Below are 25,179 nucleotides of genomic sequence, written 5' to 3'. Positions count from 1 at the left end.
TTTCACTCTGAATTATTTTTCTGTTCTGAAATGCAAGTTTAAGCTGTCATCAGTGGATTAAATCAATATTTTATATATATAATAAGAATATAACTTTTGATATCAGAGATAACTTAAATGATCCCTCTATTAATAGGAAGTGGATATTTTTCACAGATGTTAACTGTTGAGTTGGTGATTATACTATCAGAATTGTCAGATGGCTTTAGATAGGTATGGCTCTAAATTTTATGGGAGAAAGGTTTGAAAAAATGTGTTTTTCTCTTTTCACCATACTTAAAATTTAAAGCATTGTAATGGCAGAGGATGGGATTAATGATTAGCTCCTCCCAAGTCATAGTATGAGTTAACTGGTAGAATAGGGATAGGAATTAACAATTTCATAGTCTTAGTCAGTTGCTTTCCTCACCATGCAAAAAGAAAGCTAAATGTGAAAAAAATGTTTTGAATTTTGTCATTAATGGAAACTGTACCGTTAAGCCAATACACAGATATAAGACACTTTTGTTGTGTCTGATCTATTTTGGTGGCAGTTAATTATGTAAGTTAGATCTACTTAATCTTAAATTCTAAGGTGAAAGTGATCAGTCATCTTTGGAAAAAGAATCTGCTATTCATCATTTCTATTTTTTTTTCCTGAGATTTTTAGAGAGGATGTATAATTATATTAAATAAGCTATTGGTGAAACAGGGAAAAGGTTGCAGAGATAACTTACATTTTTAGGAATTTTTTTGTTACTTTTTTTAAAAAAATAAATTTATTTATTTATTTATTTTTGGCTGTGTTGGGTCTTAGTTCCTGCCCGCGGGCTTTCTCTAGTTGAGGCGAGTGGGGGCTACTCTTCATTGCTGTGCACGGTCTTCTCATTGCGGTGGCTTCTCTTGTTGTGGAGCATGTGCTTTAGGCATGCGGGCTTCAGTAGTTGGGGCACGCAGGCTCAGTAGTTGTGGCTCGCGGGCTCTAGAGCGCAGGCTCAGTAGTTGTGGCACACAGGCTTAGTTGCTCTGCGGCATGTGGGATCTTCCTGGACCAGGGATCAAACCCGTGTCCCCTGCATTGGCAGGTGGATTCTCAACCACTGCGCCACCTGGGAAGCCCTTTGTTACTGTTTTTAAATGAGGTACTACCACCTCCAAGGGGGCCAGGAGCAAAATAAAACCAGAAAAACTTAGGAATTTTTTTATTGACGTGTAGTTGATTTACAATTTTGTGTTAAGTTCTGCTGTACAGCAAAGTGATTCAGTTATACACACACACACACATTCTTTTTTATATTCTTTTCCATTATGGTTTATCACAGGATATTGAATATAGTTCCCTGTGCTATATAGTAGGACTTTGTTTATCCATTCTCTATATAATAGTTTGCATCTGCTAACCCCAAACTCTCAATCCATCCCTCCCCCACCCCACTCCCCCTTAGCAACCACAAGTCTGTTCTCTATGTCTGTGAGTCTGTTTCTATTTTGTAGATTAGTTCATTTGTGTCATATTTTAGATTCCACATATAAGTGATATCATATGGTATTTGTCTTTCTCTTTCTACTTAACTTAGTATGATAATCTCTAGGTCCATCCATGTTGCTGCAAATGGCATTATTTCATTCTTTTTTATGGCTGAGTAGTAGTCCATTGTATTATGCACCACATCTTCTTTGTCAGTTCATCTGTTGATGGACATTTAGGTTGTTTCCATGTTTTGGCTATTGTGAATAGTGCTGCTGTGAACATAGGGGTGCATGTATCTTTTCAAATTATATTTTTGTCCGGATATATGGCCAGGAGTGGGATTGCTGGATCATATGGCAACTCTGTTTTTAGTTTTTTGAGGAACTTCCATACTGTTTTCCATAGTGGCTACTCCAACTTACATTCCCACCAACAGTGTAGGAGGGGTTGTCTTTTCTCCACAGCCTTTCCAGCATTTGTTATTTGTAGACTTTTTAATAATGGTCATTTTGATCAGTGTGAGGTGGTACCTCACTGTAGTTTTGATTTGCATTTCACTGATAATTAGTGATGTTGAGCATCTTTTCATGTGCCTATTGGCCATCTCTATGTCTTCATTGGAGAAATGTCTGTTTCGGTCTTCTGCCCATTATTCGATTGGGTTGTTTGTTTTTTTGTATTGAGCTATATGAGCTGTCAGAAAAACTTGGGAATTTTTAATGGCGCCAAAATGAACTTATAAGAGACTCTTTTAAACCAGGGAAGTCGATTTCCAATTCCTCTGCACTGTTTCTTTGTTTCGGAAGCAGGAACAATTTAGTAACCAGTCTAATAAATTACTTGGTAAGTCATGGATGTTGAGATCATTTATTCAGTGTCAAGCCTTTTGGAAAGGGAATATTAATACCTTCACTTATCTTTTCTTTTCAAACTTCATTAACTGGCTGTTAGACCAAAACTATCCCATATTATTTTATGTTTTAAAATGTGTATTTGGTATTCACTATGTACTATGATGTAAAATAAACTCTTCTATACCTGAAAAAAGAAATGTATATTTGGTAATTTTAAGATGAAGTTTAAAAATTAAAATCCTGGCTAAAGGTTTTTAGTAAGTTACTTAATTAGATGATACTAAGATATCCCGTATGAATTATGTCCTAAATTTTTCTTTTAAAATTGGTCATGAGTTACATATTTTGGCTTATGTATATGCTTCTGAATTCTTTATGTTAATGGCATAACTAGCTACCAACATTCATAATATTGTAAGATTCTTAACCAGACAGATGACTCAGAGTAGACATAAAGGTGTGTACAGTACAGCTTACAATTGAAGTGTGTATTTTTAAAAAAAAATTTTTTTTTTAAGTCTTTATTGAATGTGTTACAATACTGCTTCTGTTTTATGTTTTGGGTTTTTTGGCCGTGAGGCATGTGGGATCTTAGCTCTCCAACCAGGGACGAAACCCACACTCCCTGCATTGGAAGGCAAAGTCTTAACCACTGGACAACCAGGGAAGTCCCCAAAGTGTGTATTTTAAATAAGTTTTAGAATGTTGCATTTTATGGATTTTATTTAGTCCATATTACAGAGAGAAGTCTCAGGTAAATGCTTGAATCTTTTCTTCTTGCATACTGAGGTGAAAATAAGGATCATAGAGAGTCTAGGTAAAAGATTAAAAATATTCCTTGGCATCAAAAGCAAGAGAGAAAGCAATCCAAAATTGACTTTCTACTGTCCCCTCTCCCCAGTCTTTTTTTTTCTTTCTTCTGAAACTGTAACAAAAATATGTTTGGGGTTATTAGATATTAAGTCCTGCTTCTGAATAGGTATAGTTATGCCCTACCTAATGCAGAGAGCCTTTCCCCAATCGAGTTCTGTGATGTGGATTATTTAGTAAGATTTCAGTTGGGAAAATGCTTGTGTTCTTTCTGTGGCTCACTTATGTTACTTGTTCTGTCCTCTTTCTGTGGTCCATGAGGCATTTCATTTGTATCACATGTCAGAATTTAAAATATTATCTTTGAAATAGTGAACTTTCCTCCAGTCATAGATCCTTATCTTCTATATTTCTGGTGTAGACTAAAGATTCAGAGACCCTAAATCAAAGGCTTCTATTTTAGACATTAGATTTCCCAGTACTCTTCTGAAGAATAATAACTGTGATGATCAAAATTTTAAAGATACTGTTGTAAGGTCTGAGTGTATTTGAAAGAATTATGGTAGTAACCCTGGACCACTTTTGTACTGCTTTGTACGATCTGTTCACAGGTGGCTGTCAGGTGACTTAAAGTAACAAACCCAGACAGATACATGGCATTGACTGAGTTGTCAAAGGCATCAGTCTTGCTTATTAAAATTGACAGTTGGTGACAAGCAGCATTTACTTTCACAAAATGAATCAACTTGAGTTTGATGTGATGAGAGAAGTGCATTGACTGCCAGCAGTGGGCTAGAAACATTTACCAAGTAAAATTTAGAAAAGCGATTTTAGATGACTAAGAACCTTTGTTTGTTTGCATATTTAAAGATACTTGCATCTAAACAGTTGGACTTAAATACAGAGGTTGTTTGGAGCCTTAAAACAGTTGAGTGAACAAAATCAAAACTATTTAACTTCTGATGTTTGCTTAGAAACAAAAACCTAAATGAAGTTCAAAACAGATATCTAATCTGGATTTGTATATGGATATTAGATTGAGAGATTAGAGTGAGGAGCAAGACAAATTCCACACACACTTATTTGTGCTATGCAAAATTGGTGAAGTGATGTAAAGACTGTTCTTTCCATTAGGATAAGATTTTTCTACCTTAATTTCCTAAATTAATTTATTCCTTTACTCTAGTTTATCCTAATGTAATTGAACTACTTAAACTGAAGTTGCCTTCCTACGGCTAAGAATCTATGTATCTTAGATTTAAAAAGAAAACCTCTGTTTTTTTCCTTATTTTTGAAATTGGTTTATTTTGGGGTTGGGGCAGTACAAAATTAACTCTTCTAGAAGTATACTATAATAATAATAATAAATGTTATTATTTTTATAGATAATATTTATTGTATATTTACAATGAGCACTGTGCTAGGTGCTTTATGTGTTTTGCTCTACTTATTGCTGCATGTGTAATAAATACTCTTATTATCCTCATTTATAGGTAAGGAAATTTAGGCTTACAAAAGTTAAATAATTTGTCCAGGGTTACACAGCTAATACCTGGAAGAGGCCAAATTGATCTGATCCCAGGTATGTCTCTCCAAAGTCTATGCTGCATAGCCAGTTCTACAGACTATACAGTAATGAGTGCTCCAAAATACCTGGAAGTGTCTTTTGTTTCCATTATTGGAAGTAAATATTTTTTTACTGGAGAAGTAATGCATATTTAAACCACTGACAAACTTACAGTGTTTTAAAACAATAATTCTAAAAGAATCTGTGATTGTTCTGCCTATCTCCTTTCACTTCTCCCAGTTATTTCTACAACAGTATTTCCCCTTCCTCAAAAAGGTAATTATCTGTTTTTATAGAATCATATTAGATAACCAATTGGAGTCAAAATGTCTTGCTTTTTATTCAGTTTCCTACCTATTGTAACTGAAGTGTGGGGAATTATTATATATTCAGGTCATATAGTGATCATTGGCTCAACTGAAGTTACCAGCAAAAGGATCCTCCTGGTTTTTTGTTCTTTGCACTTTAGTTTCAAATCAATTTTTTTTTTTTTTTTTTTTTTTTTTTTTTTTAGAAACTGGAGGGAAGAATTTTTGCTATGCCAACTGGTAGTTTTTTTTTTTTTTTTTTTTTTTTTAATAAAGTAGGCTATTTAATTTTATTTATTTTTATTTTTGGCTGTGCTGGGTCTTCGGTTCGTGCGAGGGCTTTCTCTAGTTGCGGCAAGTGGGGGCCACTCTTCGTCGCGGTGCGGGGACCGCTCTTCATCGCGGTGTGCGGGCCTCTCACTATCGCGGCCCCTCCCGTTGCGGGGCACAGGCTCCAGACGCGCAGGCTCAGTAGTTGTGGCTCACGGGCCCAGCCGCTCCGCGGCATGTGGGATCTTCCCAGACCAGGGCTCGAACCCGTGTCCCCTGCATTAGCAGGCAGATTCTCAACCACTGCGCCACCAGGGAAGCCCCCAAATCAATTTTATAATAGAAAATTACCACTTTAAAAGGCAAAGATGTGATTTAGAGATTATGGATAATTCTTATTAAATATTGCATCTTTATTAGTTTATATTAATTTATCAATGTTTCCCAAAGTGTTTAATTTCTATCATTTCAGCCTTTATAGTTTGATATAATGGTAATTATTAACATGCGATTAATGTACCTTTGTTCTACCGACTGTAGAATGATATTATCTAAGCAAGAAGAAATACGGAAAACTTTTGAAGATTTCTCTAGATTTTATGTACATTACTGATGTTGTTAACCCCAGAAGATTGTTTTTAAAATATATCAATTAAGTTTTTCCCTGTTCAGGCCTAGATGCCTTTGAACTGGATGTTGAAGGATCTGTTGGCATAGAACCTGATGAACTCCTCCAAATTTCACCAATCTGTTAATAAAGCAAAGCTGAATTTATTAGAACTTACTACAGTAAAGGAGAATACCACCTTGACAGGAAGAAGTAAAAAATGGGATATTTAAATGGCTTTGAGGTCTGAGGTCAAGTGGCTTTAAAGGGTTTTTTTTTTGGCCGTGCTGAGCGGCTTGTAGGATCTCAGTTCATTGCAACACACAGGCTCAGTATTTGTGGCATGCGGGCTTAGTTGCCCTGTGGCATGTGGGATCTTAGTTCCCCAACCAGGGATTGAACCCATGTCCCGTGCATTGGAAGGTGCATTCTTAATCACTGGACCACCAGGGAAGTCCCTGTTCAATAGTGATTTCTTCTGCCCTTTCAGTTTCTCCATGTGACTCCCTTTTTTTTTTTTAATAATTTTAATTAATGAATTACTTTATTTTTATTTTTGGCTGTGTTGGGTCTTCGTTTCTGCGCGAGGGCTTTCTCTAGTTGTGGCAAGTGGGGGCCACTCTTCATCGCGGTGCGCGGGCCTCTCACTATCGCGGCCTCTCTTGTTGCGGAGCACAGGCTCCAGACACGCAGGCTCAGTAGTTGTGGCTCACAGACCTAGTTGCTCCGCGGCATGTGGGATCTTCCCAGACCAGGGCTCGAACCCGTGTCACCTGCATTGGCAGGCAGACTCAACCACTGCGCCACCAGGGAAGCCCCATGTGACTCCCTTTTGAGAGGAGACTATTTATGTGATAACTCTTTGCTGTTCCTCTACCACTTTTCAAGTCCATTTAAGCATCCACTGGTGTTAAGGTATCAGGTACTCTTCTTCCCCCATTCCAACTTACCATACTCAAATGTTCTTTTTTTTTTTGGCTGCATTGGGTCTTCGTTGCTGCACGCAGGCTTTCTCTAGTTGCGGCGAGCGGGGGCTACTCTTCGTTGCCGTGCACGGACTTCTTACTGCGGTGGCCTCTCTTGTTGCAGAGCATGGGCTCTAGGCGCGCAGGCTTCAGTAGTTGTGGCGTGCAGGCTCAGTAGTTGTGGCTCGCGGGCTCTAGAGTGCAGGCTCAGTTGTTGTCGTGCACCAGGTTAGCTGCTCCACGGCATGTGGGATCTTCCTGGACCAGGGTTTGAACCCATGTCCCTTGCATTGGCAGGCAGATTCTTAACCACTGCGCCACCAGGGAAGCCCTACTCAACTGTTCTTCATTGGGACTTCCCTGGCGGTCAAGACTTCGTGCTCCCGATGCAGGGGGCCCGGGTTCGATCCCTGGTCGGGGAACTAGATCCCACATGCATGCCGCAACTAAGAGTCTGCATACCACAACTAAGAAGTCCACATGCTGCAACTAAAGATCCCTCACACTGCAATGAAGATCCCACATGCCACAACTAAGACCCGGTACAGCCAAAATAAATAAATAAGTAAGTAAGTAAAATATTTTTTTTTTTTAAAGTTCTTCATCTCTCTCATCTAACTGAATTTTTATCTCCTGCCCATTCCTGCTTCAAAACTTGCACATCCTTCAGAATTAGGCAGTGTAGTTGCAGACTTAACTCAGATAGAAGGCCAGTCCCTGAATCACAGCTGTTCTCTTAAGCAGCACCTATCATCTGAAATGGGTTATACAGAAAGGGTTCTGTGCAGTCTGGCAGTTCAGCCCTGTTGGCTTCTCATCAGGCCAGTAAAAGTAAATAGTGCACTCACCACTAGTCAGTATGGAAGAAATGTGGTATTTTTAGATACTTGGGTATGGAACATGAGAAATTATATTTAATTTCAGGACTTCTTTTGCATCCTGTAATCTTATATCCATTTTTTGGTTTTATCTTTTCACAATTATAGAAGTAGCATAGTTGGATTGGAGGTAATGAGCTACATTGATAGAATCATTCCAGATTTACTGGGTATAAACATTAATAGTATTGTCAGATGTCTGGAAATTTTGTCTCTATTTTAGTCTCCTTTCCCACTTTGCATTTGGCTGTAGTAGCCACTGTTTTGACACATTTGTACCTATATTCAGCTGTTCCAAATCATCTGAGATGGCAAATGAAGAGTATGAAAGGTACCGTATTAAAATTGACATTCTGTTCCTTTTCTTTCCCTTCTAGTTTTATTGAGATATAATTGACATACAGCATTGTATAAGTTTAAGGTATACAGCATAATGATTTGATTTGCATACATCATGAAGTGATTATCACAAAAGTTTAGTGAATATCCATCATCTCTTAGAAGTACAAAATTAAATAAATAGAAAAAAATTTTTTTCCTTGTGATGATAATCTTAGGATTTACTCTCAACAACTTTCATGTATAACATATAGCAGTGTTAATTATATTTATCATGTACATTACATCCCTAGTACTTATTATTTTATAACTGAAAGTTTGTACTTTTTGATTGCCTTTGTCCAATTCCTCTTACCCTCCCCACCCCCTGCCCTTCTTCTCTGGTAACCGCAAATCTGATGTCTTTTTCTATGAGTTTGTTTATTTGTTTGTTCTTGAAATATAATTGACCTACAACACTATGTTAGCTCCTGTTATACAACATAGTGATTCAGTGTTTCTCCTCATTCCAAAATGATCACCATGATAAGTCCAGTTGCATATGTCACCATACAGAGATATTACGTGGTTATTGACTATAATACCCCACACTGTACATTTCATACCCATGACATTTATTTTGCAACTGGAAGTTTGTACCTCTTAATACCCCTCTCCTATTTCTTACTTCCCCCTACCCTCCTTCTCCCTGGCAGACATCTGTTTGTTCTCTATATCTGTAACTTTGTTTATGTTTTGTAATGTTTGTTCATTTGTGTGTTTTTTGTTTTTAGATTCCACATATAAGTGATATCATACAGTGTTTGTCTTTCTCTGTCTGATTTATTTCACTTAGCGTAATACCCTCTAGGTTCATCCATGTTGTTGCAAATGACAAGATTTCATTCTTTTTTATGTCTGAGTAATATTCCATTATGTGTGTGTGTATGTGTGTGTACCATATCTTCTTTATCCATTCGTCTGTTGATGGGCACTTAGGCTACTTCCATATCTTTGTTATTGTAAATAATGCTGCAGTGAGCATAGGGGTGCATATATCTTTTCAAATTAGTGTTTTTGTTTTCCTCAGGTAAATACCCAGAAGTAGAATTGCCGAATCGTACAGTAGTTCTATTTTTAAATTTTTGAAGAATCTCTGTACTGTTCCCATAGCTGTTGCATCAGTTTACAATTCCACCAATAGTGTATGAGGATGACATTCTGCTCATAATTCATATAATGCTCTTCAGAGAATTTTGTTTTCATCTCTCATTGTAAAACTCCCATGTAACTGTTGACCACACTGGGAAAACTAGGCCATAAAATTGTTAATGTGCTTTTCTTAGAGTAGAACTACCAATGTAGGACTCTTTTTTTTTTAATACACATTTCTTCTTTCTTTTATTTATTTATTTATTTATTTATTTTTTAATTTAGTGTCTGCACTGGGTCTTCGTTGCTGTGCGCAGCCTTTCTGTAGTTGCGGTGAGCAGGGGCTACTCTTCGTTGTGGTGCGCGGGCTTCTCATTGTGGTGGCTTCTCTTGTTGTGGAGCGTGGGCTCTAGGCGTGCAGGCTTCAGTAGTTGCAGCACGTGGTCTCAGTAGTTGCGGTGCATGGGCTCTAGGGCATGTGGGCTTCAGTAGTTGTGGCTTGCCAGCTCTAGAGTGCAGGCTCAGTAGTTGTGACGCATGGGCTTAGTTGCTCTGTGGCATGTGGGATCTTCCCGGACCAGGGCTCGAACCTATGTTCCCTGCATTGGCAGGCAGATTCTTTACCACTGCGCCACCAGGGAAGTCCCCTGTAGGACTCTTAAAAGGGCCAGATTTCCACTTGCCATGTCCCAGAGGATGTTGATATTCCATATTTCCTCCCCACCACTACCTGATTTGGAATAGACAGTGGAAGAGAAAAAAAGAGAAAAATACGGACTGAGGAGGGTATATCATTAAATTTCCTCGGTGCCCCAACCATGAAGATGTATTCCAGATATTTTCAAAGGTGTCTAAGTTTATGTCTTAAAGTGGAATTATCTTTGGTTTTTCTTTTTTTTTCTTCTTTTTTGCATGTGGCACAAAATTCAAAAAGTGCAAAAGGGTATATAGTGAAAGTAAATATTTTTATATGTCCTTTCAGAGATAGTATATACAAATACAATCAAATATGTATGTCATTTATTTTGAATTCTTATTCTTCTCCTGCATGAATTATGGACTACTAAAAAGCAGTAATGTTGCTTTTGATGTTTATTTGATTATATTATGTGCAGAGACTGAAGGGCCAGTATTATATTTGCAAGGCCCTCTATAATTTTCAAAGGCCTTTTAAATAATTCTACTCATAACAGCCCTGTGAAGTACATAAAGCAGGATTTATCTGTTTTGTAGACATGAAATTTGAAGCCTGAAGAATTATGTGACTTTATCAAGGCTTGTTATGCATGAATATAAAATGGAACTGGAATCAGAACTTAAGTTTTTTGGCTCCTAATCCAGAATTCTTTCTACCATGTTTCCTCTCAAACACGATGAAATGAGGGGATCTACTGTACGGTGTCTGTTTTTATGAGGTATGAAAAATACTGTGGGTAGCTATTTCAGAAGAATTTTGGTGCTGTATTTTTGTAGTGTTGGCATAGTAGTAGTAGTCATTGTAGCCTCACAGTTCAGAGGAAGTATGTCCTTTTTGGTGAATTGTCTGCAAGATACTTTATAAATGTTAGGCACTTTAGACTGAATGATAATGCTCTAGGTGCCACTCTTGTAACATGGGCACCAAAACTGACTTTATCCAGGAAACTGGGCAATGAAAAACAAGGTCTTTTATCTCTTTACATCTGTGTGCCTGTCATGGCTGGAAGCCACGTTGATAGACCTGTCCAAGATTCTTTCCCTTGAAGCTAAAGGGGAATCTGGCCAAGCATTTGACAGAATGCCTGACTCTTTTTTCTTCCCTGCCCCCCCAAATTAGGACCAAATTGGATTCTGAACTTCTAAGTTGTCTCCTAGGGAGAAAAAAAAGAGTTGGTAGGAGGTAACTTTTTTCTCCTTGCTGATAGTAGGCTCTCATGACGATGATTTAGTTCCAGAAAAACTCATTCATTAACGATGGTGAAGTGAGGCAGAGTCCTTGCAAGGCCATAATTGGATTTTAAAGCACTTGTCATTACAAAACAATCCCTGTATTTCTTCAGTATTAGGCAGTCCCAAATGGAAGGTTGATGAAAAGGTTGAATGAGCTCTGTATGTGAAAGAAATATCTCTAAACATTCTTTTGAGGATGACCTGTCTCCTACAGTTTATAGGTACCTTTATTTCTGATTCATAATAGAAAAATGGGGGGGGGGGATGGGGAGAAACTTCACAATATTTCTTATAGTACAGAAAATTACTTGGTTTTGTAATTTACATTTTTTAATAAACTTTAAGATTTGTAAAATGATAATCCAATGTGTATCCTTTGGGCCATAATGTAATGATGCATGCAGTTTTTGTTCAGGAACTAGATTCCTATATCCTTATTTGTCATTCCCTGCTCTGGGCACAGAAGATGATAAATTTTATTAATGTTGAGTGTTTCCATTTGGTCATTTAAACTAGTTTTAGAGTTTTCTTAGGCAAAAATAAGATGTAATTTGACTTCTCAAAGTGAATTTTGGGGCATAGCATCTTCATGGATGTGGATCATTCTGTCAGTGAGTCAAGAGTTGCTCAGTCTTGGTGTGTGAGCTGTTAAGTCCAGTAATTAGCCAGGTTATTGCGCTTTCATATTTTTAAAATAGAGCTAAAGCCTCATTGAAGATGAATGAATTAGTACTTGACAAAGCTGCAAGTCTTGCCAGTATTTTTTATCTATGAGTAAGTATGTTACCTGAACCAGAGCAGAACCATTTGCTAATTCCCACTATAATATAGATATAGATATAGATATGGATATATATATATATATATAATTAGAATTAAAGGCCATTGAGGATATTTTTCATTTTAAAGGTACAAGACAAGTAAGTCTTTTTTTTTTTTTTTTTTTTTTTTTTTTTTTTTAAGTTTATTTATTTTATTTGTTTAGTTTTGGCTGCATTGGGTCTTCGTTGCTGCGCACGGGCTTTCTCTGGTTGCGGCGAGCGGGGGCTACTCTTCGTTGCGGTGCGCGGGCTTCTCATTGTGGTGGCTTCTCTTGTTGCGGAGCACGGGCTCTAGGCGCGTGGGCTTCAGTAGTTGTGGCTCGCGGGCTCTAGAGCGCAGGCTCAGTAGTTGTGGCGCACGGGCTTAGTTGCTCCGCGGCATGTGAGATCTTCCCGGACCAGGGCTCGAACCCGTGTCTCTTGCATTGGCAGGCGGATTCTTAACCACTGCACCACCAGGGAAGCCCGACAAGTAAGTCTTGACTTCATCATAGTCCCCTGACTGTCCAAGAACCAGGGTTAAATGGGCCCTAATTTGTGTGGGGGGGTCTTGCCTATTTATCTTTTATCCCTTTAAATTGCATCATGTTCCTATAGAAGTAACATTGAGTAACTTTCTTGGTGTTGAGTTTTTGGGCTGTTTCTCTGAACTACACCTAAAGTAGTGCCCTGGTCAGTAGTCTGCTCCAACACCTCCGACCTGGGGAGGAATATGATGATGGTGAGAAGCCCCTTGATGTCTGTTACTCTTCGTGTTGCCAGATGGTCCTGGTACTGGGCTGTCAGAGAAATTACCCATGAGTCCCCAGGATTGGTCTATGTAATTGATGCTGCCAAACACAGGCACAAGTTTTGTAACACAAGTTGAAGATACTGTGTATCTTTGGAGGCCTGAAGGTGTGGAAGGACAGCGCAGGAAGAAGTGTACGAAGTGTAGACTGCCACTCTTCTGCCGGTCCCAGCTGAAGAATGCTCCCATGGCCTCCATTGTGGAGGGAGCAGTAGTCAGGTTTGGCCAGGGTTTTGGGAAAATGAAATACATATACCCAGAAACAAGAGCCTCCTAAGAAGGTGGTAGTGACCAAATGGACTAAAGACATGGGCACGTTCAGCTCTGTCACTGTGTCTGCTATTGATGAAGAGGAAGAGAAGACTGAGGCTAGGGAAATTGCTGACTTGTGTGCACAGAATGCCAAAGCGACTGAATAACAGTTGGAACGCAAAGTCCTGAGCAACAGGCAGTTGCAAGAGCTGGCTGAACTAGAAGCCAAGAAAGCAAACATGAAAGGGACTTTGACTAACCACCAGTTCAAATGATCAGGACCTTTCTCTGAACCCAGCTGGAATCAGACATTTAGATCAAGAGGAAAAAGAGCTTTTCTTAGACTACATGGACTGGTTCCTACCTTCATGCCCCAGCAGAAAGCTTTATGTTGCTTCCCTTTGATTCTCCTAGATTCAGTGAGGTCTATGAGTCCCTATGATCTGCTTTCTAGAAATGGATTTTTCTGAATCTTTCTGTATATAGTATATAGGTCTTCTGTACTATTTTTTGCCCCTGTGATGTACACTTCTTGAGCTGTGTAAAAATTCTATGAATAGATCAGTGCTTGAGTGTCTCTAGTTTCTAAAGTAGCTGTTCTTATTCCTTCTTCAAAGTTAATAAAATGTTTAAAGATTATTAAAAAGTAATTATACATTATTTACCTGTTGTTAACCCCACCACCCATTGGGGGAGCACAGAGGTAAATAACAGTAAATTGAGGCACCACTCTCTGCACTGAGTTTACCATAACATATTAATATGGACGATGGCAAACCACTATTGGACCAATGTTGGGATTTTATTAAAATTTTGTAGTTATCTCACCGTGTATTAGGGGATGCCAAATATGTAAGCCTAAGAATGGTCACCACAGAGTTCCTCACTTTCTTGCTCAGGTCTCTGCCCTCTGTACAGAATATACCTTTCAAACTCCTCCACACCTAGTATTCACAGCCCCCCTCTCATCTGCCTCAACCTAGACACAGTATTACATCACCAAATCACAACCTCCTTTTAAGGCTGAACTCAGTTGTTCCCTCCTCCATTAGACTCTCTCTGATTCTATCATCCTAACTCATGAGGGGTGGTGGTACTTCTTTCGTTCTTTAAGATATCAAGCTCCTTCAACTCCACATTCAACTTTGTGTGATCGTTAGGTACAGACTCATGTTTTACCTCCTCTACCACAGTAATTTACTTGAGAGCCAGCATCTGTAACTCTGTTTCATACCTTTTCTTTTTATCTCGCACTGAACCTGTACGTAAATCCTTTCTGAAAAGATGGATGAATGTTAAAGAATCATACAAAAGCAAAACTCTTTAGTGAATCAGAGCACAGTTGGAGGGCATGAAGCTTATGTTTATCACTGTTCTTTTGGAAAAACAATACTTAGCAGCTATCCTGGGTACAAATAAAAATTAATTCTGGAGGACTTCCCTGGTGGCGCAGTGGTTAAGAATCCGCCTGCCAATGTAGGGGACACGGGTTCGAGGCCTGGTCTGGGAAGATCCCACATGCTGCGGAGCAACTAAGCCCGTGCACCACAACTACTGAGCCTATGCTCTAGAGCCCGCGAGCCACAACTACTGAAGCCTGCGCGCCTAGAGCCCATGCTCCGCAACAAGAGAAGCCAGCGCAATGAGAAGCCTGCACCGGAATGAAGAGTAGCCCTCACTCGCCGCAACTAGAGAAAGCCCACACGCAGCAGTGAAGACCCAATCAGCCAAAAATAAATAAATAAATAAATTTATTAAAAGATTAATTCTGACTAAGCCAGAATAAGGCACTAAGAGGAACTTAGTTATGAATCTGACTGAGGGTTAATATTCAGTTTACACTTGCTCAGGGAAAGTTTACCCAGACTAAATGACTGAGTTTATCTAATCATTACCAACTATATTATTTTCAGTGTGCTTTTTTGGTGGGCAAGAGTGAGGTGGCTTGGGCCAGGTTAATAAATGAATTGCTCATATGATTGGAAGTTTACGGGGTTCTTAATGTATAAACTCCCAGAAGAAGAATTTACTTACTACTGTAGCAGAATGTTTCTAATCAAAAGGAGGCATCGGGCTGTTGCCCAGCCTTCAGATTTTTGCAAGGCCGTGAAAGCACCAATGCTACTGATTTTTTTTTTTTTTTTTTTTAGGCTTAGGTTTTTGGTTTTTTTTAAATTAATTAATTAATTTTTATTTTATTTTTGGTTGTGTTGGGTCTTCGTTTCTGTGCGAGGGCTTTCTCTAGTTGTGGCAAGTGGGGGTCACTCTTCATCGCGGTGCGCGGGCCTCTCACCATCGTGGCCTCTCTCGTTGCGGAGCACAGGCTCCAGATGCGCAGGCTCAGTAGTCGTGGCTCACGGGCCTAGTTGCTCCGCGGCATGTGGGATCTTCCCAGACCAGGGCTCGAACCCATGTTCCCTGCATTAGCAGGCAGATTCTCAACCACTGCGCCACCAGGGAAGCCCGCTACTGATTTTTTTGTTTTGTTTTTTGTTTTCTCTTAGTGATTAATAAACAGAATCTATTGCCACTTAATTTAGTATCAGGTGTGATCTGGTGGGTAGTTCAGCTTCAGTGGATGTGACTATAGAATGTTTCATATTTTAGACAGTCTAATTCCCAAGATTTCTGTTTCAGAAACTGGGACAACTTCCAAGTTAGTTTTGTGAATCCTTTAATTTCTCCTGCCAGACTCATTAACTCAGCCTGTTCACCTTTGGGGAAATCGTAGTTCCAGACTTATACTCTTTGTAAAAATCATCCTCTTAAGTGAATGTGATGGTTGAATTAATTGAGAACATTCAGACTCAAGCTTTTCAGCAGTATATTCTGAAACCTGTTTGTTGTGACTTTGACCAGCAGAGAATGATTAAGATGAAGTAGTAGGAAACCATAATCATAATACAAAAATTACCTGCATTAAAAGATGTGGAATTCAACAAATACTCTATTTTTGTGTTCCACATCTCTGCTTTTATAGACTCAGAAAGCTGGAAAGAATCTTGACCATCTTAGACCAGTGTTTCTTTTTTTTTTTTAAACCATAGCGTGCATTTATTTAAAAAAATCCAAATATACGTGGACCCATGCAGTTCAAACCCATGTTGTTCCAGGGTCAACTGTACTTCAGTGCATTGTTGGCTTTGATTATAAACTTTATTATTCTGAAGACTGCCATAGTATTGTCTTGAAGGCTGTCCAGTGTTCTTTTTTTTTAACTTTTTATTTTATATTGGAGTATAGTTGATTAACAACGTTATGTTAGTTTCAGGTGTACAGCAAAGTGATTCAGTTATACATATACATGTATCTATGCTTTTTCAAAGTCTTTTCCCATGTATGTTGTTACATAATATTGAGCAGAGTTCCCTGTGCTATACAAGAGGTCCTTGTTAGTTATTTTTTAAATTTTAATTTTTACTGATTTATTTACGTATTTATTTATGGCTGGGATGGGTCTTTGTTGCTGCATGCGGGCTTTCTCTAGTTGCGGCGAGTGGGAGCTACTCTTTGTTGCAGTGCGCGGGCTTCTCATTGCAGTGGCTTCTCTTGTTGCGGAGCACGGGCTCTAGGCGCACGGGCTTCAGTAGTTGTGGCACGCAGCCTCAGTAGTTGTGGCACACGGGCTCAGTAGCTGTGGCTCGTGGGCTCTAGAGCGCAGGCTCAGCTGTTGTGGTGCACGGGCTTAGTTGCTCCATGGCATGTGGGATCTTCCCGGACCAGGGCTCAAACCCGTGTCCCCTGCATTGGCAGGCGGATTCTTAACCACTGCACCACCAGGGAAGTCCCTGGTTACCCATTTTAAATATAGCAGTGTGTACATGTCAATCCCAAACTCCCTAAGTATCCCTCTCCCCTACCCTTCCCCCCTGGTAACCATAAATTTGTTCTCTAAGTCGGTGAGTCTGTATCTGTTTTGTATCTCTGTTTTGTGTCTTTTTTTTTTTTTTTTTTTTAGATTCTGCATATAAGCAATATCATGCGATATCTGTCTTTCTGACTTACTTATGGATCTTTTTGATATTATGATGACAGCTGTGGATTCTCTTCTCAGGAAAATATACTTGCACACAGAAGTTTGTATTCAGTTTCAGCACAATATCACTCCTGTCTGTCATGGATCCTAGGTGGTGAAATCCCTATTATAGTCCAAAGCCTGTCCTTGGGGGTCTAGAGAAGTGACACATCTAAAATCACAGAGCTTCTAGGGACTTCCCTGGTGGTCCAGTGGTAGAGAATCCACCTTCCAATGCAGGGGATGCGGGTTCAATCCCTGGTCAGGGAACTAAAATCGCACATACCATGGGGCAACTAAGCCTGTGCGCCACAACTACTGAGCCTGCGTGCCTCAACTAGACAGCCCACGTGCCGCAAACTACAGATCCCACGCACCCTGGAGCCTGCGCGCCACAACTAGAGAGAGAAAACCCTCAAGCCACAACTAGGGAGAAGCCCATGTGCCGCAACTAAGACCCGACACAGCCAAAAAAAATAAAGGAGAAAATAAATAAATAAAATAATAAATAAATATTAAAAATAAATAAAATCACAGAGCTTCTATAGCTAAATACTTCTGCTAGTCTATTGTTCTTTCTCCACAGTTCTATCCCTTAAAGCCCATACTGAGTTTACAGAACTTAGAGGAAGGGCTAGGGGTATTAAGCCTTAAAATCAACTGTTTCAGCTTAACTTACCCAGTTAGGAGATTAAAGTACAATAATACCCCAAACATTTAAGTCATTGATTTAGAAAAGCCAAATGAACTAAGCAAAGTTTTTTTTTTTTTTTTAAATGTGAAATTATTTTAATGTATTTATTTTATTTTTATTTTTGGCTGTGTTGGGTCTTCGTTTCTGTGCGAAGGCTTTCTCTAGTTGTGGCAAGCAGGGGTCACTCCTCATCGCGGTGCGCGGGCCTCTCACTATCGCGGCCTCTCTTGTTGCGGAGCACAGGCTCCAGACGCGCAGGCTCAGTAGCTGTGGCGCACGGGCCCAGTTGCTCCGTGGCATGTGGGATCTTCCCAGACCAGGGCTCGAACCCGTGTCCCCTGCATTAGCAGGCGGATTCTCAACGACTGCGCCACCAGGGAAGCCCCGCAAAGTTTTTTTAATAACCTGTTGTGGTTATTTAAAGAGCTAGTCCAGATCCCTAGTTGATCTAATTACCAGTTTCTTACCCAAGCTGTGGGCATCTGAATTCATTAAACAAATCAGTCTAGAGCACTAGTTCTGTTTATTCATCCTGTCTACCTTTCTTTGGTTTTGGGGGGGTTGTTTTGTTGGTTTGTTTGTTTTTAACATCTATATTGGAGTATAATTGCTTTACAATGTGTGTTAGTTTCTGCTATGTAACAATCAGCTATATGTATGCATATATCCCCATATCCCCTCCATCTTGCATCTCCCTCCCACCCTCCCTATCGCACCCTCCCTATCCCACCCCTCTAGGTGGTCACAAAGCACTGAGCTGATCTCCCTGTGTGATGCAGCTGCTTCCCACTAGCTATCTATTTTACATTTGGTAGTGTATATATGTCATTGCTACCCTCTCACTTCGTCCCAGCTTACCCTTCCCCCTCCCTGTGTCCTCAAGTCCATTCTCTATGTCTGTGTCTTTGTTCCTGTCATGTCCCTAGGTTCGTCAGAACCAATTTTTTTTTTTGAGATTCCATAAATACGTATTAGCAACGGTATTTGTTTTTCTCTTTCTGACTTACTTCACTCTGTATGACAGACTCTAGGTTCATCCACCTCACTACAAATAACTCAATTTTGTTTCTTTTTATGGCTGAGTAATATTCCATTGTATATATGTGCCACATCTTCTTTATCCATTCATCTGTCAGTGGACACTTAGGTTGCTTCCATGTCCTGGCTATTGTAAATAGTGCTGCAATGAACATTGTGGTGCATGACTCTTTTTGAATTATCGTTTTCTCAGGGTATATGCCCAGTAGTGGGATTGCTGGGTCATATGGTAGTTCTAGTTTTAGTTTTTTATGGAACCTCCATACTGTTTTCCATAGTGGCTGTATCAATTTACATTCCCACCAACAGTGCAAGAGGGTTCCCTTTTATCCACACCCTCTCCAGCAGTTATTGTTTGTAGATTTTTTGATGATGGCCATTCTGACTGGTGTGAGGTGATACCTCATTGTACTTTTGATTTGCATTTCTGTAATAATTAGTGATATTGAGCATCTTTTATGTGTTTGTTGGCCATCTATCTGTATGTCTTCTTTGGAGAAATGTCTGTTTAGGTCTTCTGCCCATTTTTGGATTGGGTTGTTTGTTTTTTTGATATTGAACTGCATGAGCTGCTTGTATATTTTGGAGATTAATCCTTTGTCAGTTGCTTCGTTTGCAAATATTTTCTCCCATTCTGAGGGTTGTCTTTTCATCTTTTTTATGGTTTCCTTTGCTGTGCAAAAGCTTTTAAGTTTCATTAGGTCCCATTTGTTTATTTTTGTTTTTATTTCCATTTATCTAGGAGGTGGGTCAAAAAGGACCTTGCTGTGATTTATGTCATAGAGTGTTCTGCCTATGTTTTCTTCTAAGAGTTTTATAGTGTCTGGCCTTACATTTAGGTCTTTAATCTATTTTGAGTTTCTTTTTGTGTATGGTGTTAGGAATTGTTCTAATTTCATTCTTTTACATGTAGCTGTCCAGTTTTCCTAGCACCACTTACTGAAGAGGCTGTCTTTTCTCCATTGTATACTCTTGCCTCCTTTATCAAAGATAAGGTGACTATATGTGCGTGGGTTTTTCTCTGGGCTTTCTATCCTGTTCCATTGATCTATATTTCTGTTTTTGTGCCAGTACCATCTTGTCTTGATTACTGTAGCTTTGTAGTATAGTCTGAAGTCAGGGAGCCTGATTCCTCCAGCTCCGTTTTTCTTTCTCAAGATTGCTTTGGCTCTTCGGGGTCTTTTGTGTTTCCATACAAATTGTGCAATTTTTTGTTCTAGGTCTGTGAAAAATGCCATTGGTGGTTTGATAGGGATTGCATTGAATCCATACATTGCTTTGGCAGTATAGTCATTTTCAAAATGTTGATTCTTCCAGTCCAAGAACATGGTATATCTCTCCATCTGTTTGTATCATCTTTAATTTCTTTCATCAGTGTCTTATAGTTTTCTTCATACAGGTCTTTTGTCTCCTTAGGTAGGTTTATTCCTAGGTATTTTATTCTTTTTGTTGCAATGGTAAATGGGAGTGTTTCCTTAATTTCTTTCAGATTTTTCGTCATTAGTGTATAGGAATGCAAGAGATATCTGTGCATTAATTTTGTGTCCTGCTACTTTACTAAATTCATTAATTAGCTCTAGAAGTTTTCTGATAGAGTCTTTAGGATTCTCTATGTATAGTATCATGTCATCTGCAAACAGTGACAGGTTTACTTCTTCTTTTCTGATTTGGATTCCTTTTATTTCTTTTTCTTCTCTGATTGCTGTGGCTAAAACTTCCAAAACTATGTTGAATAATAATGGTGAGAGTGGGCAGCCTTGTCTTGTTTCTGATCTTAGTGGAAATGATTTCAGTTTTTCACCATTGAGAGCAATGTTGGCTGTGGGTTTGTCATATATGGCGTTTATTATGTTGAGGTAAGTTGCCTCTCTGCCTGCTTTCTGGAGGGTTTTTATCATAAATGGGTGTTGAATTTTGTCAAAAGCTTTTTCTGCATCTATTGAGATGATCATGTGGCTTTTCTTCTTCAATTTGTGAATATGGTGTATCACATTGATTGATTTGTGTATATTGAAGAATCCTTGCATTCCTGGGATAAACCCCACTTGATCCTTTTTTTTTTTTAAGTTTTTTTTAATTTATTTTTTTATATTTTATTTATTTATTTTTGTCTGCATTGGGTCTTTGTTGCTGTGCACAGGCTCTCTCTAGTTGCTGTGAGCGGGGGCTACTCTTTGTTGCGGTGCACGTGCCTCTCATTACAGTGGCTTCTCCTGTTGCAGAGCGTGGGCTCCAGGTGCGCGGGCCTCAGCAGCCATGGCACACGGGCTCAGCACTTGTGGCTCGTGGGCTCCAGAGCGCGCCCAGTAGTTGTGGCACATGGGCCCAGTTGCTCCACGGCATGTGGGATCCTCCCAAGCCAGGGATCGAACCCGTGTCCCCTGCATTGGCGGGCAGATTCCTAACCATTGAGCCACCAGGGAAGTCCCTGTATGATCCTTTTAATGTGCTGTTGGATTCTGTTTGCTAGTATCTTGTTGAGGATTTTTGCATCTGTGTTCGTCAGAGATATTGGCCTGTAGTTTTCTTTTTTTGTGACATCTTTGGTTTTGGTATCAGGGTGATGGTGGCCTCATAGAATGAGTTTGGGAGTGTTCCTCCCTCTGCTATATTTTGGACGAGTTTGAGAAGGATAGGTGTTAGCTCTTCTCTAAATGTTTGATAGAATTTGCCTGTGAAGCCATCTGGTCCTGGGCTTTTGTTTGTTGGAAGATTTTTAATCACAGTTTCAATTTCAGTCCTTGTGATTGGTCTGTTTATATTTTCTATTTCTTCCTGTTTCAGTGTCGGAAGGTTGTGCTTTTCTAAGAATTTGTCCATTTCTTCCAGGTTGTCCATTTTATTGGCATAGAGTTGCTTGTAGTAATCTCTCAGGATCCTTTGTATTTCTGCACTGTCAGTTGTTACTTCTCCGTTTTCATTTCTAATTCTATTGATTTGAGTCTTCCTTTTTTTCTTGATGAGTCTGGCTAATGGTTTATCAATTTTGTTTATCTTCTCAAAGAACCAGGTTTTAGTTTCATTGATCTTTGCTGTTGTTTCCTTTTATTTCTAATCTGATCCTTATGATTTCTTTCCTTCTGCTAACTTTGGTTTTTTTTGTTGTTGTTCTTCTTCTTTCTCTAATTGCTTTAGGTGTAAGGTTAGGTTGTTTACTTGAGATTCTTCTTGTTTCTTGAGGTAGGATTGTATTGCTATATACTTCCCTCTTAGAACTGCTTTTGCGGCATCCCATAGGTTTTGGGTCATCGTGTTTTCATTGTCATTTGTTTCCAGGTATTTTTTGATTTCCTCTTTGATTTCTTCAGTGATCTCTTGGTTATTAAGTAGTGTATTCTTTAGCCTCCATGTGTTTGTATTTTTTACAGTTTTTTCCTGTAATTGATATCTAGTCTCATGGCGTTGTGGTCAGAAGAGATACTTGATACGATTTCAATTTTCTTCAATTTACCAAGGCTTGATTTGTGACCCAAGATATGGTCTATCCTGGAGAATGTTCCATGAGCACTTGAGAAGAAAGTGTATTCTGTTGTTTTTGGATGGAATGTGCTATAAATATCAGTTAAGTCCATCTTGTTTAATGTGTCATTTAAAGCTTGTGTTTCCTTATTTATTTTCATTTTGGATGATCTGTCCATTGGTGAAAGTGGGGTGTCCCCACTTAAAGTCCCCTACTATTATTTTGTTACTGTCCATTTCCCCTTTTATGACTGTTAGCATTTGCCTTATGTACTGAGGTGCTTCTATGTTGGGTGCATAAATATTTACAATTGTTATATCTTCTTGTTGGATTGATCCCTTGATCATTATGTAGTGTCCTTCTTTGTCTCTTGTAATAGTCTTTATTTTAAAGTCTATTTTGTCTGATATGAGAATTGCTACTCCAGCTTTCTTTTGATTTCCATTTGCATGGAATCTTTTTCCATCCCCTCTCTTTCAGTCTGTATGTGTCCCTAGGTCTGAAGTGGTGTCTTGTAGACAGCATATGTATGGGTCTTGTTTTTGTATCCATTCAGCCAGTCTATGTCTTTTGGTTGGAGCATTTAATCTGTTTACATTTAAGGTAATTATTGATATGTATGTTCCTATTACCATTTTCTTAATTGTTTTGGGTTTGTTATTGTAGGTCTTTTCCTTCTATTGAGTTTCCTGCCTAGAGAAGTTCCTTTAGCATTTGCTGTAAAGCTGGTTTGATGGTGTTGAATTCTCTTAACTTTTGCTTATCTCTAAAGGTTTTAATTTCTCCATCAAATCTGAATGAGATCCTTGCTGGGTAGAGTAATCTTGGTTGTAGGTTTTTCCCTTTCATCACTTTAAATATGTCCTGCCACTCCCTTCTGGCTTGCAGAGTTTCTGCTAAAAAAATCAGCTGTTAACCTTATGGGGATTCCCTTGTATGCTATTTGTTGCTTTTCCCTTGCTGCTTTTAATATTTTTTCTTTGTATTTAATTTTTTAAAATAAATTTATTTATATTATTTATTTATTTTTGGCTGCGTTGGGTCTTCGTTGCTGCATGCGGGCTTTCTCTAGTTGCGGTGAGCGGGGGCTACTCTTCGTTGCAGTGCGCGGGCTTCTCATTGCAGTGGCCTCTCTTGTTGCCGAGCTCGGGCTCTAGGCATGCAGGCTTAGTAGTTGTGGCCCGTGGGCTCTAGAGCGCAGGCTTGGTAGTTGTGGCGCATGGGCTTAGTTGCTTCGCATCATGTGGGATCTTCCCAGACCAGGGCTTGAACCCATGTCCCCTGCATTGGCAGGCGGATTCTTAACCACTGAGCCACCAGGGAAGCCCCTTGTATTTAATTTTGGGTAGTTTGATTAATATGTGTCTCTGCGTTTCTCTTTGGGTTTATCCTGTGTGGTAGTCCCTGTGCTTCCTGGACTTGATTCACTATTTCCTTTTCCATGTTAAGGAAGTTTTCAACTATAATCTCTTCAAATATTTTCTCAGACCCTTTCTTTTTCTTGTCTTCTCCTGGGACCCCTATAATTCGAATGTTGGTGCATTTAATGTTGTCCCAGAGGTCTCTGAGGCTGTCCTCAGTTCTTTTCATTCTTTTTTCTTTATTCAGCTCCTTGGCAGTTATTTCCACCATTTTATCTTCCAGCTTATCTGTCCTTCTGCCTCATTTATTCTGCTATTGATTCCTTCTAGAGTATTTTTAATTTCAGTAATTGTGTTGTTCATAACTGTTCGTTTGCTCTTTAGTTCTTCTAGATCCTTGTTAAATGTTTCTTGTATTTTCTCCATTCTGTTTCTGACATTTTGGATCATCTTTACTATCATTACTCTGCATTCTGTTTCAGGTAGGTTACCTAGTTCGTCTTCATTTATTTGGCCTTGTAGGTTTTTACCTTGCTCCTTCGTCTGTAACATATTTTTTTGTCATTTCATTTTTTTTTTTTGATGGGTGATGCTGTATTCCTGTCTTACTGGTTGTTTGGCCTGAGACGTCCAGCACTGCAGTTTGCAGGCAGTTAGATAGAGCTGGATCTTGGTGGTGAGATGAGGACCTCCGGGAGGCCTCACTCCAATTGATATTCCCTGGGGTCTGAGGTTCTCTCTTAGTCCAGTGGTTTGGACTCGGAGCTCCCACCACAGGAGCTCATGCACAACCTCCAGCCTGGGAACCAAGATCCCGCAAGTTTCGTGGCGTGGTGAAAAAAAAAAAAAAATGAAGGAAGAAAGAAAAAAAAGAGCTGTACAATATCAAAGAATAAGAAACAAAATAAAATTAGAAAGATAAAAAATATATTAGGAAAAATAAAACTATAATTGAAACAGCTGCAGTAAGGTAAAATAAAACCACAGCAGAAAAAAGAAAAAAAAGAAGGGGGAGGGCAACAAGCCAAAAGGAGAGATCACTAACAAAGTATAAAAAATAAAATAAAATTAGAAAAATAAAAGATTTATTAGGAAACATAAAAATATAAAAGAATCAACAACAATGAATCAACAAGGTAAAACAGAACCCCAATCTAAAAGAGGAAAAAAGAAAAGAAAAAAAAGAAAGAAAAAAGTGTTGGCTATGGGGGTGGAGTTTAGGAGCAGGTGGAACTTAGGCAGGGGTGGGGTTTTGGGTGGGGCGGGACCTAGGCAGGTGGGGGGGGGTTGATGTTTGAGCGTGGAGTGGGGCCTAGGCGGGGCACGTTCAAGTGTGGGGTGGGGCCTCTACTTAGGACCTGGGGAAGGGGAGAGGCAGCACATCCAAAGGAGGTCCTCTGGAGTGTGGGGTTCTGGAGTTTGGAGGTAGGGCCCTGAGTGAGGGTGTGTGGGTGGGGTTTAGGCCCAGCTCGTTGGACGGGATCTCCCAGTGTAGAGGTGGGGCTTGGGCTCTGTGCGCAGGAGGGGAGCTCCGAGGACAGAGGATTAGGCCCGGGAGCCCAACAGTCTTCCCGGTGCCTAAGTGGACAGGGAACGCACTGGCCGCGTTCCCTTCCGTTCCTCCGCACCCCTCCCCCACC

At 39.5% G+C, this 25,179-nt stretch overlaps 1 protein-coding gene and 1 pseudogene across 2 annotated transcripts in view; both read left to right on the top strand.

Annotated features, from left to right (window-relative positions):
- GLG1 (golgi glycoprotein 1) overlaps positions 1-25,179 on the top strand; it is a 157,090-nt gene that overhangs the window by 61,767 nt on the left and 70,144 nt on the right. The window lies entirely within an intron of this gene.
- Positions 12,582-13,247, top strand: LOC118885335 (annotated as a pseudogene).

Source organism: Balaenoptera musculus, chromosome 19 (assembly GCF_009873245.2).
Source record: "Balaenoptera musculus isolate JJ_BM4_2016_0621 chromosome 19, mBalMus1.pri.v3, whole genome shotgun sequence".
In the NCBI taxonomy this organism is placed as follows: Eukaryota; Metazoa; Chordata; class Mammalia; order Artiodactyla; family Balaenopteridae; genus Balaenoptera; species Balaenoptera musculus.
Note: the sequence above shows the minus strand (reverse complement) of the source record. Positions and strands in the feature narration are given on the sequence as shown.